Source organism: Herpailurus yagouaroundi, unplaced genomic scaffold (assembly GCF_014898765.1).
Source record: "Herpailurus yagouaroundi ecotype Mexico unplaced genomic scaffold, PumYag 198, whole genome shotgun sequence".
NCBI classification, from domain to species: domain Eukaryota; kingdom Metazoa; phylum Chordata; class Mammalia; order Carnivora; family Felidae; genus Herpailurus; species Herpailurus yagouaroundi.
Genome location: NW_024412429.1, coordinates 19,909,579 through 19,926,330, shown reverse-complemented (window position 1 = coordinate 19,926,330; position 16,752 = coordinate 19,909,579). Strand labels below are relative to the sequence as shown.

Genomic DNA, 16,752 nt, shown 5'->3' with positions numbered 1-16,752 from the left:
AACCTTAAATTTTGTGTTCTTTCTTAAGTTGGATAGAATGACTATAATGTTTTATGTGTTATTTCAGATGAACATTGACATTCAGTGCCCTTTAGTGTGGGATCTTTCCCAATTCAAGTTCTATATTGAGCATATAATTTATGTCCAATGACACGCTCTCTTGAACTGCTGAAGGAAAAAGGCTCCTTCCCTGTGGAAAATATAGGGCCAGGAAATGAGAATTCAGATGTCAGGTATCTTGATCTATTTAGAGAATCCTCGATTCTGATAATCCAAATAAATGAAGTTTTGTGACATTATTTAATGGTGATTAAAGTTGGGCCAAAAAATGTCCCAAGGACAGAATAATTTACCATGTTTGAATAAAATTTTTGTTTGTTTTCAAGGCTGTAGCCCAAACAGCATAATAATTTTTCTCAGATGATCTTTCCTACCCCTTTTATTAGATTATGACTGCAACCAAAATGGTACACGTAGTCCTCATTTTGCACCATAGTGCAAGACTATAGAAATGACCATGTAAGATGATACCCTACAGAGTAATCTTAATAACTGATGGGAAAAATTACAATTATTCTATGACCTTTAAAATGTTTGTCAAAACTTTAAAACCTCTCTTATCATAGTTTACAAGTGTATAGGAAAAGGTAAAAAAAAAAAGAGTAAAAATAATATTTACTTAGTGCATTTTAATTTAAAATATTACAACCATTGAGAATTAAAATTATTTATCTGTACATTCATCAAGAGCAGTCTGAATGGTGCCTGGCTTCTCGTTGTCATTACATAACTTAAGCTACAAAAGGAGCATCTTTCCTGCTTTGGGGAACTGTCATAGTGCTTTCTACATTTTGATCATCTTCAAAACATTTTAGCCTTCGTGCTGTCAATGTTGTGAAACAACTCTGAGAGCTCTTTAAATGTGAAGAAGGTACTTTCTCTAGGACAGCTTCACCTTTTTGTCAAATCACTTTCCTTGTTTGTGTTGATAAGTTCAACTTCACGAAGTTCACCTTGAATAAGTCTCTCTGGCTACATATCTACGGGCTGTCAAATGGGCCAATGCCAACATTCCCACAGTTGGCCATTGTTTCTACAGCTGAATTTATGTTCATTCAACTTGCTGTCACTTATCCCTTCACTGCACTCTCGTCTCTGTTGGCCAGTTCACTCTGTTAATTGATTAGCTATATTGTAAAATTTCACATAGGTTGGTCACCCGGAGACAAGGAAGCAACACCACTACACGCTTTACTGTCTGTATGTGATCTAATAACAGATGTGCAGTGACCCATCACCAACATATTTTAAAAGTGACATGATTTGTCCCTGATCATAATGGGCATCTGTTATGGACATAAAAGTTGTGGGCTGAAGAGCTAGTAGGAAGTTTGCACCGTATGTGCCTATTTGGTTACTATGTCATAGTGACTTAAATTCGAACCGTGTTGCTGGAGGACGGGTGTTAATCAACCATGGTAACTGAAATTCATGCATGTGGGAACTGTCCAAAGATCGACTTGCTATCAATAGAAATGATGTATTTACTTCTTTATTCATAAGGCCTGTCTTTTGAAAATAATTAAATGACCCTGTTTTCTAAGTGTACTTTAAGAAAATGGGAGAAGAAAGTGGACCAAATAGTAGGATCTCATGAAAGATTATTCTGATGAAAGCTCTGTATTTTACTTCATCAAACAGCTTACATAATATCTACCAGGCCAGGAATTTTGCTAAAAGCTTTACAAACATCATCCCTTTTAATTGTCTTAATAACAACGAGGTAGTCACTATTATTTTTCCCCTCTTAAAGATGAAAAAAATAGAAACAAAGGAGTAACTTGCCTGAGGTTTACAGCCTGTAAATGGCAAAGCAAGATTCAAACCCAAGCAGTCCGGCTTTAGAGGCTGTGCTTTCAACCACTGCATAATGCTGCCTGTGTCATTGATCTGTGTTGCTAATTCTGCAAAGTAACACATTATCAGGTCATTGCTTTTCCTGATAGAGTTGGGTCTATCTCATTCATTGTCATGGTAGATGACTGTAGATATAAAATTCAGCACACAAAACTGACATTATTTATGACAGAGATTACTAGGGCTCCACAGAGCTTAGGGGAGAGGTTGTGCTTTTCTCTTAAGAGAGCCATGAATGAAAAGGGAGTGGTTTGGAGGAAAAGGGATATAGTTGGTGACATCTCAGGGTCAGAGTTAACTAGTTCAGAGGGTCAGAAGGGTGAAGTTCTGAGCATGAAACTCTACAGGAAAGTAGAAAAAAAAAAAACACCAGGGATCACGGAATGAATAAATCATTTACCCTATTTCTACTCAGATTACCAGGGTCTTTTTAAGGATACATTCAAGCCAACTTCACTGAAATTTAAATGGCATCAATTTTACTTTGCCTTGCATACAACTGTCTACCCTTCTGGCCACTAAACCTGAACATTTAGTGAACCTGACAAACCTATTAATAACTATATTCAGCAGACACAACTGTTAGAGCACAGCAAGTTCAAAAGTATTATTCCATTTCTTTTATTATTTTTTTTAATTTTTTTTCAACGTTTTATTTATTTTTGGGACAGAGAGAGACAGAGCATGAACGGGGGAGGGGCAGAGAGAGAGGGAGACACAGAATCGGAAACAGGCTCCAGGCTCTGAGCCATCAGCCCAGAGCCTGACGCGGGGCTCGAACTCACGGACCGCGAGATCGTGACCTGGCTGAAGTCGGACGCTTAACTGACTGCGCCACCCAGGCGCCCCTCCATTTCTTTTATTAAATATCTGGAGATACCAGTAATCAGATACCTTTATCTACTTCATTGGGATTGTGGTTAAAGATGTAAACGGTTGTTGATTTTTAAATCTTTTTGTGTTTCATGGCCACTTCTTGAGTGTCTGCTTGGTGCCTAGCAACTGCCAAGCATCCAATTTTCAGTGCTAATCCTTTTCTCTGTGGCAAATAAAAAGAAAAAAAAAATCAAAGGTTATGCATGTTGCTACTAGAAGTAACTTATTTCATAAAACAATATGAATGACCTAGAATAAGTCATTCATGAATAGAAGATCACAAAGAAGAGGACAATACAGGGTCTATTTCTCATGGAGTCTTCCGACCAATTTCCAAGTCCAGTTCCACGAGTTGTGAGAATTTCTTTATTATTTGTACAACCAATCTTAGTTCCTGAGTGATTTCATTTAAAAGGAGGAAGAAAGAAAAGGGTCAATCCTGACGAAAAACTAGGAAAAATATGTGCAGGTGGTGGGTGGTATGGTAAAAAGCATATGAACTGAAGACAAGAGACAAATTTGTGTCCCCAACAAGTAATTACTCGAAGTAGGCACCAGTTTTCATTAAGAAGAGAAAATTGAGCTATTTGATCTCTAAACTCTCCTTAAGTTCAGCATTTGAATAATACTACAAAAGCACTCTAATTATTGCAAGGTCATAATAAACTGTAACATTCATTAGCTCATGACGCTCAATGCTGAAATGCCTCCCCTGGCTTTCCATTTCTCTTTGCCACTCCTTTCTTTAAACATCCTGTGTTCCACATACAAGGCTGTCACCTTCTTGTCCGATGGGTCTCAGCTCCAGTGTCACCTCCTCCTTCTCAGAGAGGCTCTCCCTACCCAGCTGACCTAGGGGAGCTTTTCCCAAGTTGATCGCTATCACCTACCCTGTTTTAATTTTCTCTTTAGCAACTTGCGATGATTTTATTCATTTACTTGCTCTTCATCTACTTTCTTCCATACAAGTGCATAAGCTATGTGAAGGCAGGGATCTTATCCATCTTATTCCTCTGTGTATCCTCTGCAACAGTGCCTAGTAGGGAATAAATAATTATTTTGAGAATAAATGCATGATCATATGCCACCAATACCAAAGCACAATGACAATGGCAATGCTTGGTGTGTAGTAAGTGTTCTGTAAATATTTTCTCAGTGTAACTGAATGAGTGAACTTGATCACATTCTTATAAAGGTGGCGGTATGAATTATTTACTATCTTTCTGTATTGGCTTCCTATTACTGCTGTATCAAATTACCACAGACTTGATGATTTAAAACAACACAGTTATTATTTTATAGTTCTGGAGATCAGAACTCTAACATGAGTATCATGGGGTATTGTCAGTATCATCAAGATATTGTCAGGGCTGCATTCATTCTGGAGATTTTAGGGGAGAATCTGTTGCTTTGCCTTCTCCAGTTTGTAGAGGTTGCCTGCATTCCTTGGCTCATAGCCTCCTCCCATCTTTAACGCCAACAATGACCCATTGAATTTTTGTCATGCTCTACCACTCTGACACTGATTCTCTGGCTTCCCTTGTGATTCTCTGGGCCTACTTGGATAGTCCAGAATAATCTCACCTAAAATCCTTAATTCAATCACACCTGCAACATACTTTTTTGCCCTGTAATGTGATATATCCATAGGTTCCAGGGATTAGGACATGGACATCTTTGGAAGGCCATTATTCTGCCTGCTACATCGTCCTTTCGAACGATTCTGAACAAATCACCCTTGTCTTGGGTAATTCTATGGAAACTTTTTATCTTTCAAAGTGCTACATGGTCACATGCTGGAGAGGATTCCCCATAATCTTATGTCTCATTTTCCCGTGCCATGGCTGTGGCCTGAGGGGGTTAGTAATGCTACTTTGCACACATTGAGCGCAGAGTTTAGGCTACTGCCACATATGCACTTAAGCAGCCTAAAAATAAGCAGACATTGACTTCTCTGGACAGGCTAAAGATTCATTTCTGTTGCTGGTAGAAGATAATTGCAAGTAGAGAAAATGCATTCCACTTCCATCACCAAAATAAGGACACCACCACTGTATATTGTAAGAAGATAAAATTTCGTGAGAGTCAAGGAAATTGCACCATTATTAGAAGGATCTATCTTAAGCCCGGAAGATGGGGTGTGGGGGGGGGGGGGGAGAAGGGCCCGAATGATAGAGTACAAAATTTGCAATGAGCTAAGGCAGTTCTCTTCACTTGCCTAGGCTAAGTTAGCCTGTACAATTAAGCAAACCCGGGGGCCTAACACATTAACTTGCTATCGATATATTCTAACTGCCTTGGCACAGCTAGTGTTTCTGGCATTATTTATGAAGGCAGTCTTGCTATATTTGCACAGCATGTGGCACTGTTCATAGCAGGCTACAGATTATTGTCAATGAATAATGCCTGAGAAGCTCCTAACCCTTTGTGCTTATGCCTAATAACTAAATAGCAATAGCTGCTTGTCTGTGTTCTGCTTAAGGTTACAGCACAGCCATAAATAAACTAGTGGCAAGATCCATTTGGCATCAATGACTACCACTGCAAAGTTATAAGTTCATATTATTCCCTGTTATATTATAAACAATGTTCATACTAAGATTTCTTAAAGGTGAAGAATACAAAATATAGACATCAGAATTTTTTGAAATCTCATATCGCTTGAATTGTTAATCAAGCCAAAGTATATATCTGGTCTTGCTTGGGAATTTACCTTTGGGCAATCACAGAGAAGTGGGAATTCCTACACAATCATTTTTATCTTGGAATTAATAAAAATTGCATGAAAGTTTATACTCTAACATTCAGTGGAAGGTTAGGCTTTTTCTTGCCAACCATTCTTCAGAAGAGGCCAGTGGATCTCAAAATTTGCCTGTTGGGTAAAGGCAAAAATCCCTGAGATTTCCCCTTTACCTCCTCTTAAAGGCTACATACACTTTACCAAAATTGATACGAAAACCAGCACTCCTTTTGCTAAAACACCATCAGGGCAATCTCTGTGCCTGATGCCCAGTTTAAATGAATATCTTTCAAATTCATGCAGGAAGTAAGCATTCAAAACGAAGTACTGACCTTCTTTTTTTTTTTTAAAGTTTATTTATTTTTTGAAAGAGAAACAGAATGTGAACGGGAGAGGGGCAGAGAGAGAGTAAGACACAGAATCCAAAGCAGGCTCCAGGTTCCGAGCCGTCAGCACAGAGCCCGATGTGGGGCTCAAACCCACGAACCAAGAGATCATGACCCAAACCAAAGTCAGACGCTCAACCAACTGAGCCACCCAGGCGCCCAGTACTGACCTTCTTTAGGAGATCACCACTCAGTGTAAGACTCAGGACTTATAGAAGGTAATATAAACCAAGTGCCACAAATACTGGGCAGAGAGGCAGAGCGAGAGTCCTGGACAGAACTGTAGTCACGAGGGACTTCACCATGAAAGGGATCAGGAGTTCTCCTTCGTCTTCTGGATTTTACCTGTCTTCACCAACTCACCATCGTGTATTTGTTTCCTGAGACGGCCAAAATAAATGACCACTATCCAGGTGGTTTTAGATACCTGAAACTTATTCTCTCATAGTTCTAGAGACGAGAAGTCCAAAATCAAGGTGTCAGCAGAGCGTTCCTCTCTCAGAATGCTCTAGAGGAGAGTCCTTCATTGCCTCTCCCAGCTTCTGGTGTCTCCGGATGCTCCTGGGCTTATGGCTGGATAACTTCATCCAGACTCTGCTGTATCTTCACATGGCCTCCTTCCCTGTGGGCCTCTGTAGCCAAAATCTCCCTCTCCTTTCTCTTACAAAGACATGGCCTGTGATTGCATCATCGAGATTCTTAACTAATTATATCTGCAAAAACTCGATTTCCACTCTGAGGTTCCAGGGGCATACGAATTTTTGGGTAGGGTGTATGCTATTCAGTCCACTCCACGACATCTCATTCCTCTGCCTGGGCCAGGCTGCTTGAGAAGAATTGTATTCCCATGACTCCCAAACCTCCCTTATTCCGCAGCTGCCCTATTCCCCAAGGGCTTACAAGAGAACACGGAGCCTGGATTGATGCCAAACAGAACACCCCCACCCTGCTGGCCGTCTTCCCTGCCCTGCTTCACATCCGCCAGGCTTTCTCCCTGCAGAAAACCCTGGAAGGCTGGCTCCACCCTATGTTCCACATCGCTGGGGAGATGGACTTCTGTCTCTAAGGTTCCCTTCATCTCTCTGGAAAACTTTGCGACCTTCCCCACTCAGCACTCAGGCAACCTGAAGAAACTCAACCTTCTATTTAAAATATACTTTTTTCTTGGGGCGCCTGGGTGGCGCAGTCGGTTAAGCGTCCGACTTCAGCCAGGTCACGATCTCGCGGTCCGTGAGTTCGAGCCCCGTGTCAGGCTCTGGGCTGATGGCTCAGAGCCTGGAGCCTGTTTCCGATTCTGTGTCTCCCTCTCTCTCTGCCCCTCCCCCGTTCATGCTCTGTCTCTCTCTGTCCCAAAAATAAATAAACGTTGAAAAAAAAAATAAAATAAAATATACTTTTTTCTTTCTGTAAAGGTGATGCCACTTTATTACAAGATGATTTTTCAAATATATCATAATACTAAAAAAGATAAAAATCATCAGTAATACTACCTCATAGAAGTAATCACTACCAATTCCTCAACAATCTTTATGAAATATATAATATACTTTTTTAAAGGGGTTGGGACAAGATTACACATAGGAATTCCCCAACCCTTTGGAACTCAGATGCACAGAACTGAATTGACTTATAAAGTTACTTTTATGATATGATGAACACCCAGGAAAATAACAATCAAGAATTAGAATTTTTTAACTTGCTCTTTTCATATTATCTATCCTAATCATTTCCTCATATCCCTAAATAATCTCTAAAATACAATTGTTATGGCTGCTTATTATTTCACCTTATACCTTCATTGCGATTAATTTAAATAATCCTACACTACAAACATACAGACCAAGTTCAATTTTAATAAAATAATAATAAAGCAATACATAGCTTTATTTTCAATCTTCTTGAATATTGCTGATACATTTCTTAATAAAAAAAAAAGACATTTTCAAGTTTTTGATATATATATAACTAAATCTCTAGCACATAACAATTTACAATTCTACCATCTGGTTCATTATTCTCTTCAAACACTATTAACTGTGTCAGCTTTGACTACTGAAAAAATAGACAATGTTATAGCACTTTAATTTGCATTTCTTTAATTACTAGTAAGGTTAGAGATTCTTATCATATATTTATGAATCATTGTACTTCTTTTGTAAGGGGTCTCTTCAAATTCATTACCTGTTGTTTTTCCATTGGGATATTTATCTTTTCAGTAATTCATTTATTCATACCACATTGTGCAGTGTGCCAGGCAGTGGGCTGGATTAAGGGAAAAGAATGTTGGAGGTTAAGGGGGAGATGGTGTGTTAATTTCTGCTTTTGCAGAAAATTATGTTCATTTCACGTACATTTACAAAATCTCTTTATGTATTAAGGCTACTAATCCTTTGTCATGTGGCCCTAACATTTATTAGTTTGTCATTTGTTAAGTCTGTGTTTGGTAAGTATTGTTTTATGGAAGTTTGGGAGGATATCATTTTTATTTTTCTTCATTTTGAGGGGCAAGGAAGGAGTTTATTCTTTGAGAGAACTTCCTCACCAAAGTATCCGGCCATTGTTCTGATTTGCTTGCATTTTCACTCTTTTCATATAACTTTCCCATTTGGATTTTATTTTGATATTTGACATGAAATTTTAGAACCTTATTATTTCCCAAATGTTAATTATCCCAGTATCATGAACTAATGATCTATTTTCTTGTTGTTTAGAAGCTCATATTTATTATATATTAACATTTTATTTTTATTTTATTTTTTTTTCAACGTTTATTTATTTTTGGGACAGAGAGAGACAGAGCATGAACGGGGGAGGAGCAGAGAGAGAGGGAGACACAGAATCAGATACAGGCTCCAGGCTCTGAGCCATTAGCCCAGAGCCCGACGCGGGGCTCGAACTCACGGACCGCGAGATCGTGACCTGGCTGAAGTCGGACGCTTAACCGACTGCGCCACCCAGGTGCCCCATATATATTAACATTTTATAAATATCATAGTCTGTTTCTAAGATTTCCATTCCATTCCATTGTTCTATCTATTCTTAGGCCAGTGTCATAGTATTTATTGTTAAATCTTTATAATATGCTTTCGTATATTACAGTGCCAATTCTCTCATTTTTTTCACTCTCTTTTCTTGATCCAGAATACCTTTATTATAAATACCAAAAATGCAAATAAAAAATTCCCATGGAGACTTTGATTGGAATTGCCATAATTTCCCTTTAAACTAAATCTATTTTATTTAGTTCCACTCACCTCTATTTCCATTTGCTAAGCAATTCTTCCTACTAATTATTTTTTACTCCCTTAAAATATCTGACCCTAATAATGCCCACCTTTCAGGACCACAGTAAAAAGACCTGTCAATTCAGGTCTTCTGTTTCAAATTCGACCTTATAAATGAAGAGGGTTGTAGGAAAGAAGGAACATTGCTTAGAACTTAAAAGAAAAGATTGTTTTAAATCCAAATTTTATTAGCAATGTGAATTTATAAGTCAAGGTAAATAAAAATGCACTTAACCTTTTCTTTTTGTTGGGTAAAATAGTACAAAATTTTGATATATTTTATTGTAAATGAAAAGTATTTCAGATACTTTATGATTATTAAAAGATTTGTTGACTAGTTTCATCTAATATAGCATTGTTCTGGTAAACAGAACAAAGTAGGAGTTCCCTAACGTTCTTATTTATAATAAACTATAAGTGATGCAATGGGTTTGGATGGCCATCTCCTGGAGCTTTTCTCTAAGAACAGGTATGCAACTTTTAGCTTCTTCTGAATCTTCTACATGTCCCACATTGCTCTTGTCTCTAGCTGTCTGGCCAGCAATGTTTGCCTCTTGGTTTGGTCATCTTCAAATACGTGCTAATGAAAGTACAACCTTAAGTAACAGATCACAAACAAATATATATACAGTTTTCATGAACCTTAGAAAAAGAAATTAAATGATGAACTCATCTGAATTTTCCAGAGTATCAGCAGATAGGGAACCATCTTTATTTTCTATAAACCTTGATAAGACTGAATAACTAGGTTGTTACATTTATCCAGGTATAAGCAATAACAGCTTGCTTAAAACTTTTTACACTCCATTCCAAATAGCACAACTCACAAAGAAAAACAAAACAAAACATGGAATTCATTAAGTACTCATTCTTTTCTCTCTTGGCACCTAAAAATGGGTCAAATTTCTTACTCAAAGTTCAAAAAAAAAAAAAAAAACAACTATACCTATGCTTTACCTATGTATGTTAGCTTTTTGTTGTTGTTTTCTGTTCAGGAACTGAGTTGAAGCAAATCAGGTACCTTTTAGTTAAAGCACTGAAAGTAATTCCAGTGGAAAAGAAAGGGCTGCCTATCCTACGAGGCATAAGATACAGGATCAACCATGAAAACAAGCAAACACTCAATGAGCCCTTCTATGTGACATTTGTGTTTTCATATGTATTGATCCCACTTTACCACATTTTAAGTGGTTAGTTTCTCAATTCCAGTAACTGTGCCTCTTTGGTGACTAACATGGAACTTGGCATTGGAAGGAGTATCTTAAAGTTTTGAAGGACTACCCCAGTTTCTCTGTATATCTCCCTGGAAGCTCTTATGGCAGTACAGGGAAGCCTCACCCCATCTCAGAAGAATCATCACTAAAGTTTTCCGTGGGGGTCTCAAGACTTGCCACCCCTACAATGCTATGGGGTCCTTAGCAAACACCATTGCTGGAAACATCTGTGTAAGAACTGAAGCTCTTACCCAAAAACTCACAAGGGGCCAAGGCCAAAAAATCTACTTCACCCATGCAGGTATCAAACAACCTGTACATTCCAAGTAGACCCTCTTCACAATTCTCCTTTCCAAAGGCTTTGAAATGTCTTATTTTCCCCCATTTCAATTGGAAATCTCCGTATAACTGGATATAATTTCATTTATATGTAAATTAAATTATATTTTCATTTTCATGTATGTTTCAATTGAAGCTGAAAAAAATCACTATGTCTGACTTATTAAAAACTGCACAATTAAGTGGAATGAGGCTCCCTTCATAGACCTAAGATAGGATTCTAAATTATATTTATACTTTCAATTTAGTGACATGATCATATTGAATTAGACCTGGGACATTATCTAAAATGTCTAGAGTTTCCTTACTCAGCAAATTTTTAGTCCACTGTCCTTATGGAAAACTTAGCAACTTATTGTCTCACATTTTCTTTTTTCTGATCCCACTATCACAGTCATCACACATTTTCTTGGCAATGTCTTCAACCAGGAGATAAGTGCTTCTTTTCGCACAGGGTTGCTGAATGTAAACTTTACCTGGACTTCATGGAGTCACTTACCTCTTATGATGGCTTTATTTATGTTTAAAATAATTTTTTAAATTCCTACCTTTCCCTGGATCTTTGTCATGGAACATTCCACTGGTGTAATATTACAGTAGAAGTTAACCAAACTAGATTGGCATAGAGGCTCCAGTGGGTCTCTGTATTGGGTCATGCAATTAAAATATGTGGAAGTTGCTTAATTAAACAGACAAATGCTCAGGAACATGTAATTAAGTTAAGTATCCCTTATATGTACAGAATTAATTCAAAATAGGTGACTTGAGGTTAATGTTACATATAAGCAGTCTAAGGTTAATTTTTAAAATAAATAAAAATATACCCAGAAATTTATGTGGGCCTTATAAACAATAAACTAGTATTTACATGTTTTTTTTGTTGTGCTAAACACTTTATGTAAACGAGATCTTTTAATCTTTACAACAACTTTAAGTTAGATACTATTATGCCCCTTTCACAAATTAAAAAGCTAAGGTACAGGAAGAGTTAAGTAACTTGCCCCCAGTCACATAACTAGTGGTGGCAGAGTCTGGGTTCAGACTTATGTCACCTGACTCCAAACTCGTTTTCTTAACCAGTATGCACAACTACCCATAAAGCTTACTCCCACCCATGCATTATCCAAGAGCCTGAACTTGCTAAACTTCTACTGTCAGATGAGTTGAGACTAATTTACAGAGCTATGCAAGATGGAATCCGCAGTCATGCAACAACACCCAAAACTCCTTGACCTGGAAGGAACCAACAGACAGAAGGCACCGATTTAGAAATACCAGATTTAGCAAATAAAAATATAGAATGCCCAGGTAAATTCGAATCTTAGGAAAATGCAACATTTTAAAAATATAAATATGTTCAGGTTTGTAATATGGTTATATAAGCCCCTATATCCTCTCTCCTCCCCAGCTAACCAGCCCCCCTGTGGTAGCAACTTTGCAGGCCCACTGTCTCTGCAGTATGACTTCGTGGACTGAATTGTAGGGAAGGCCCTTGTCAAAAGGTTTAATCCATATCTTTATATTTCAAGTGAAGACTGAGTCACAAAAGGTAGGGTGTTTCGATGCCAAACATCAGAAAAGTTGTCACAAACCCTTGGTGGCCATTTTCTCTCTCACTCCACTCCTCAATCCTCAATGCAATGAAAGATTCAAAACTTCATATTGAAGAGAATGCCTTTCACATTCTATTGCCTTCTGGGTATTCAGTTTTAGTCGTAAAATGTAAAGACCAGATGGACATGGTCATTCAACATCTGAGGGCAGAATTTGGTCCTGGATGTTTTGTGTAGATAGCCTTAAAGCCTACACTGGGGATCGGGCCAAAAAGCATGATTCCATGTAAAATTAATTACCGGGTAAGCTTCCCATTACCGAGTTCACAGTGGCCTTGAAAAATATTGTCCTTCGAGGTATGCCAAGTCAAAATCATGCAAAGTGCTATTTAATTGATGCATTGAGCTTAAAAGCAGCCAACTCTATCATATTAGCCCTGTGTTGGGCACATCAGCAACAGCTCAATAAATAACTTGTTGACTGGTTGACTGAAGGGATATTGGAAAGGTACTGGGTGATTCTCTGCTGCATGACCAGATGTCCTTTGCAAGGATAAACCCAGCACGGCAACAGAAAGTTGCTGAAAATTATTCATGAGAGCAAAACAGAAGAGAAACCCGTTATCTGCATTCTATGGCAGACGCATAAGCATTGGAAACAAGAGTTGTCACAACAGTGAGGGCAGAGAAAATGGCACAGGATTGGGAATTTGGAGGCTTGGATTTTGGTCCTTTGCCAACAACCATGTGGGAGGCTATGGAAAAGTTCATTTACGTTCTCTCTGGAAGTTTGGCTACATGTTTTCTAAGGACACTTCCATTCTTTTTTTAAATAAAAAAACATTTAATTCTTTTTAATTTTTTTTTTTTTTTGAGAGAGAGAGGAGGGGGAGGGGAAGAGAAAGAGGGAGACACAGAATCCAAAACAGGCTCCAGGCTCTGAGCTGTCAGAACAGAGCCCGATGCGGGGCTCGAACTCACGAACCACAAAATCGTGACCTGAGCCAAAGTCAGACTCTTAACTGACTGAGCCACCCAGGCACCCCTCCCATTCTTTAATTTTATAAATTTTCTTCTGAGTCAGGTTTGCATGCATTTAAACATCAAGAGGTTTTAGTTCTCTGCCTCTTTTCAAGTATTGATTTGCTGCTTTGACTCCTCAACTTTCTAAGCAATTTCATACTTGATAAAATGTGATATCAATTTCTCATGGTTATCCCCACTCGTAAGGGAGTTCAGCTAGTTAGGTTACTCAGTGCAGGCCTAGAGTTGTCATATGATCGATCTTTCTTATAGTCATTCATTCTTTTATTTAGTGAATGCTGGAAGTTTAGTCAGTAAATATTTAATATTTATTAAGAACCTACTACATGTTATGCAGTGAACCAGGAGCTGGTGAGAAGGTCCTTATTCTCAAAGAGCTTAGAGTCTGTGTAGAGAAGCAGGAGTATAAACAGAAGTTCAACACATTGTGGTGGGTACTATAATAGAAGTGTTTACAAAGAGCCGTGGTAGGCTAGAGGGAAGGGGACCATTTTCTATCTGAGTCAATCAGAGAAGACTGGTACAGAGGAGAGGCCATTTGAGCTGAACCTTGAAAGATGAGGTTGTCAGCAGGGCTAGAAGAGGCATTCCATCAGAAAATGCAAGGTAAGGGGTGCCTGGGTGGCTCAGTCTGACTTCGGCTCAGGTCATGATCTCACTGTTCCTGGATTTGAGACCTGCATCAGGCTCTGTGCTCACAGCTCAGAGCCTGGAGCCTGCTTCCGATTCTGTGTGTGTGTGTATCTCTCTCTGCACACCGCCCCCCCCTCACAACTCATGCTCTGTCTCTCTCTGTCTCAAAAATAGAAAACTAAACATTAAAATTTTTAAATAAAAAAAAAAGAAAATGCAAGATTATTTTGCAATAATATGCACAACTGGTAAGTGCTTGAGGGTAAAGGGGAAATTGAGAAAGCTAAAGAGGCCAGTTTTAATAGCTAAAATGTCCCAACGAGAGAAATGAGGAATTGAAGTTGAAAAAAATCATAAAAATGTATTAAAAGAAGTATGTATGTTTGTGGCACAAAGGTGCAGGAGAGATTAAGAACGTGAACCCTTGCCCTACAGAAGACTGCACTGAGAAGTAGAGAGAACTCCATGATCTTCCACAGGCCAGCCTTTGGAGCAGACATCTTGTCGTAGCTTCAACCACTGATTCTGTACTGATTTCTCATTTTCCTTAAAACTAGGCCTTCCCAAGCCTCACTTCTCATTGACCCTCACACTGAAGTTGCCCTTCCTTTCCCAGCAATCACTCCCCATTGTGTGACCCCATTGATTACAACTTGTAAGTGCCTTGTCTGTTCATGTTTGTTCGCTTTGAATTTAGAAAAAAATGTGTTTCCTTCCACAGACAATTGTCATTTGAGCTTCTGTTTCTACCCTTCAGTAAGGTATCAGTTTCCTGTGTGCTGCAACCCTATTAGTGCCTAACACCATGTCTGGCATATCAAAGCCAAAAATCCCATATTGACAGCGTGGAGCAGGAACCATAACTTTCTCCTTATATTGCACTAATCTTCAGAACATCTCATGTTTCCAGGGTCTTTGTAACCTTTCAATAAATAGTGGTAAAAAATGCAATTTCATTTCCTCAGTCCTAAAGAAACCTGTTTCTTTCTCTGCTAGAATGAGTTAAGGTGTTGGAATAGGAACAGATGGAAAAAAGCGATATAATTAGGAACCAGAAGAAACAGTGACTTTCCTATTTGTATGGCATGGTTCCTTTCATTGAGTGTAATGTATGAGCTCCAGTATAATAAGTAATGTGGTCATCAAGTTTAATTTCGCCAGCCATTCATTTGACCATAGCTGCCATTCCCGTCCAAATCTTCAAAGGGCACTGCCAGGATGATTAGCACCGCCGCCACATCTTTCTCCTGTAATATCACCGAATCTGATCAACCAACTGTCTTTGCAACTAGGATCACAGGTAGAGAGCTATTTTAGCACTCACCCTCATAATCATTTCTCCAAAAGCACAGATTTTAGAAGAGCAGTAGTCGCCAATTGCATATTTTGTCTACAGCTCACTTGATTTAATAATAATGCTAATAGAACTCATTTCAGGCAAATATTTGATTCTATTCCACATGTAAATGGTTATAGCACATTGGATTGCATACTCCTGCTTGTGCTCAGTTAAAACAGGGTTCACATCCTCAGCTAAGGACATAAGAAAGGAAAGCATTCTCAAAATTGCCATTTCAGGGGCGCCTGGGTGGCGCAGTCGGTTAAGCGTCCGACTTCAGCCAAGTCACGATCTCGCGGTCCGGGAGTTCGAGCCCCGCGTCGGGCTCTGGGCTGATGGCTCAGAGCCTGGAGCCTGTTTCCGATTCTGTGTCTCCCTCTCTCTCTGCCCCTCCCCCGTTCATGCTCTGTCTCTCTCTATCCCAAAAATAAATAAACGTCGAAAAAAAAAATTGCCATTTCACTGAAAGATCTGATGTTTAAATGTTTCACCTGAAAATAGCTGTTCCAAATGCATAGAAAAGCCAGGAGTGCCCTTATTTACCACTAATGTTGTGCTTTGCACATTTTTATAGCGCACAAGCCAAGTTTATGCATGAATCAGTACTTAGTGCTAAAATTCATGAATAAATGTGATTTCAGTCAGTGTTTAAATTCAAGGAAGATGCTTTTTAACACAAATCTACATGGGCAGATTTGCTGAATTATTAGCTTCAGTGGATGTTTATGGTCTCCGAATTCAGTTGAGACTCAAAAAATAAAAAGTCAAGGCATTTTGTTTATGAAGCTGGTGGCTATTTCCTTTTCTCTAAAATTTGAAGAAATTCACATGGTGTCTGACAATAACTTTACCATCTGATAAATATCTTTCCCCCGGGATGGTAAAATATACAAGTGACTTCTCCAGTAATTACGTGGAGTTATGAAGTTACGTGCATTCTCGATTTTCTACAATAAAATCCAAAGCTAAACAGACAAGATTTCTATGTGGGCATCCTTGCTAGCTGACATCCACATCACTTATTACTTCCAGATTATTGTTTTTCCTACCTAATTCCATTATGCATATAATTCTTAAAGGCTCTCATCAAATGAACATACACAGTGCATCGTCTGTGCTTCTGAGATGAGTTCACTGCTAGAATTTATTAGCCTTTAATGACAGTACAAAGTCTTTATGGAAATTCATAGTATCGTGAATGTAGTTGACAATTTATGCCACACCGTCCAATTCTTTTGAAGCGCTCAGACACATATACTCACACACATACGCCATGATATTATAAATAATGACATGCTGCATGGCACGCAATTGTATTCTGAATAATCAGGGCCCATTAATATTCTCAGAAGTTATTGTGTTTACAAATTAAGACTAGCATAATTGCAATACTTGAAACAATAAGGTCATGGCATTAAGTCCCCAAC

At 38.5% G+C, this 16,752-nt stretch overlaps 1 long non-coding RNA gene across 8 annotated transcripts in view; it reads right to left on the bottom strand.

The window, feature by feature from the left end:
• The window catches only part of LOC121013342 (uncharacterized), a 275,767-nt gene that overhangs the window by 76,640 nt on the left and 182,375 nt on the right, over positions 1-16,752 (bottom strand). Inside the window, exons 5-7 of one of the 8 annotated variants that reach the window (XR_005782650.1) lie at positions 3,684-3,829; positions 2,812-2,956; positions 1,828-1,964 (exon numbers count right to left, since the gene is read on the bottom strand). The exons of the other annotated variants lie outside the window; for them this stretch is intronic. This is a non-coding gene — a long non-coding RNA (uncharacterized LOC121013342). Of the gene's footprint in view, positions 1-1,827; positions 1,965-2,811; positions 2,957-3,683; positions 3,830-16,752 lie in introns of those variants that run through there. 8 annotated transcript variants of the gene reach the window in all.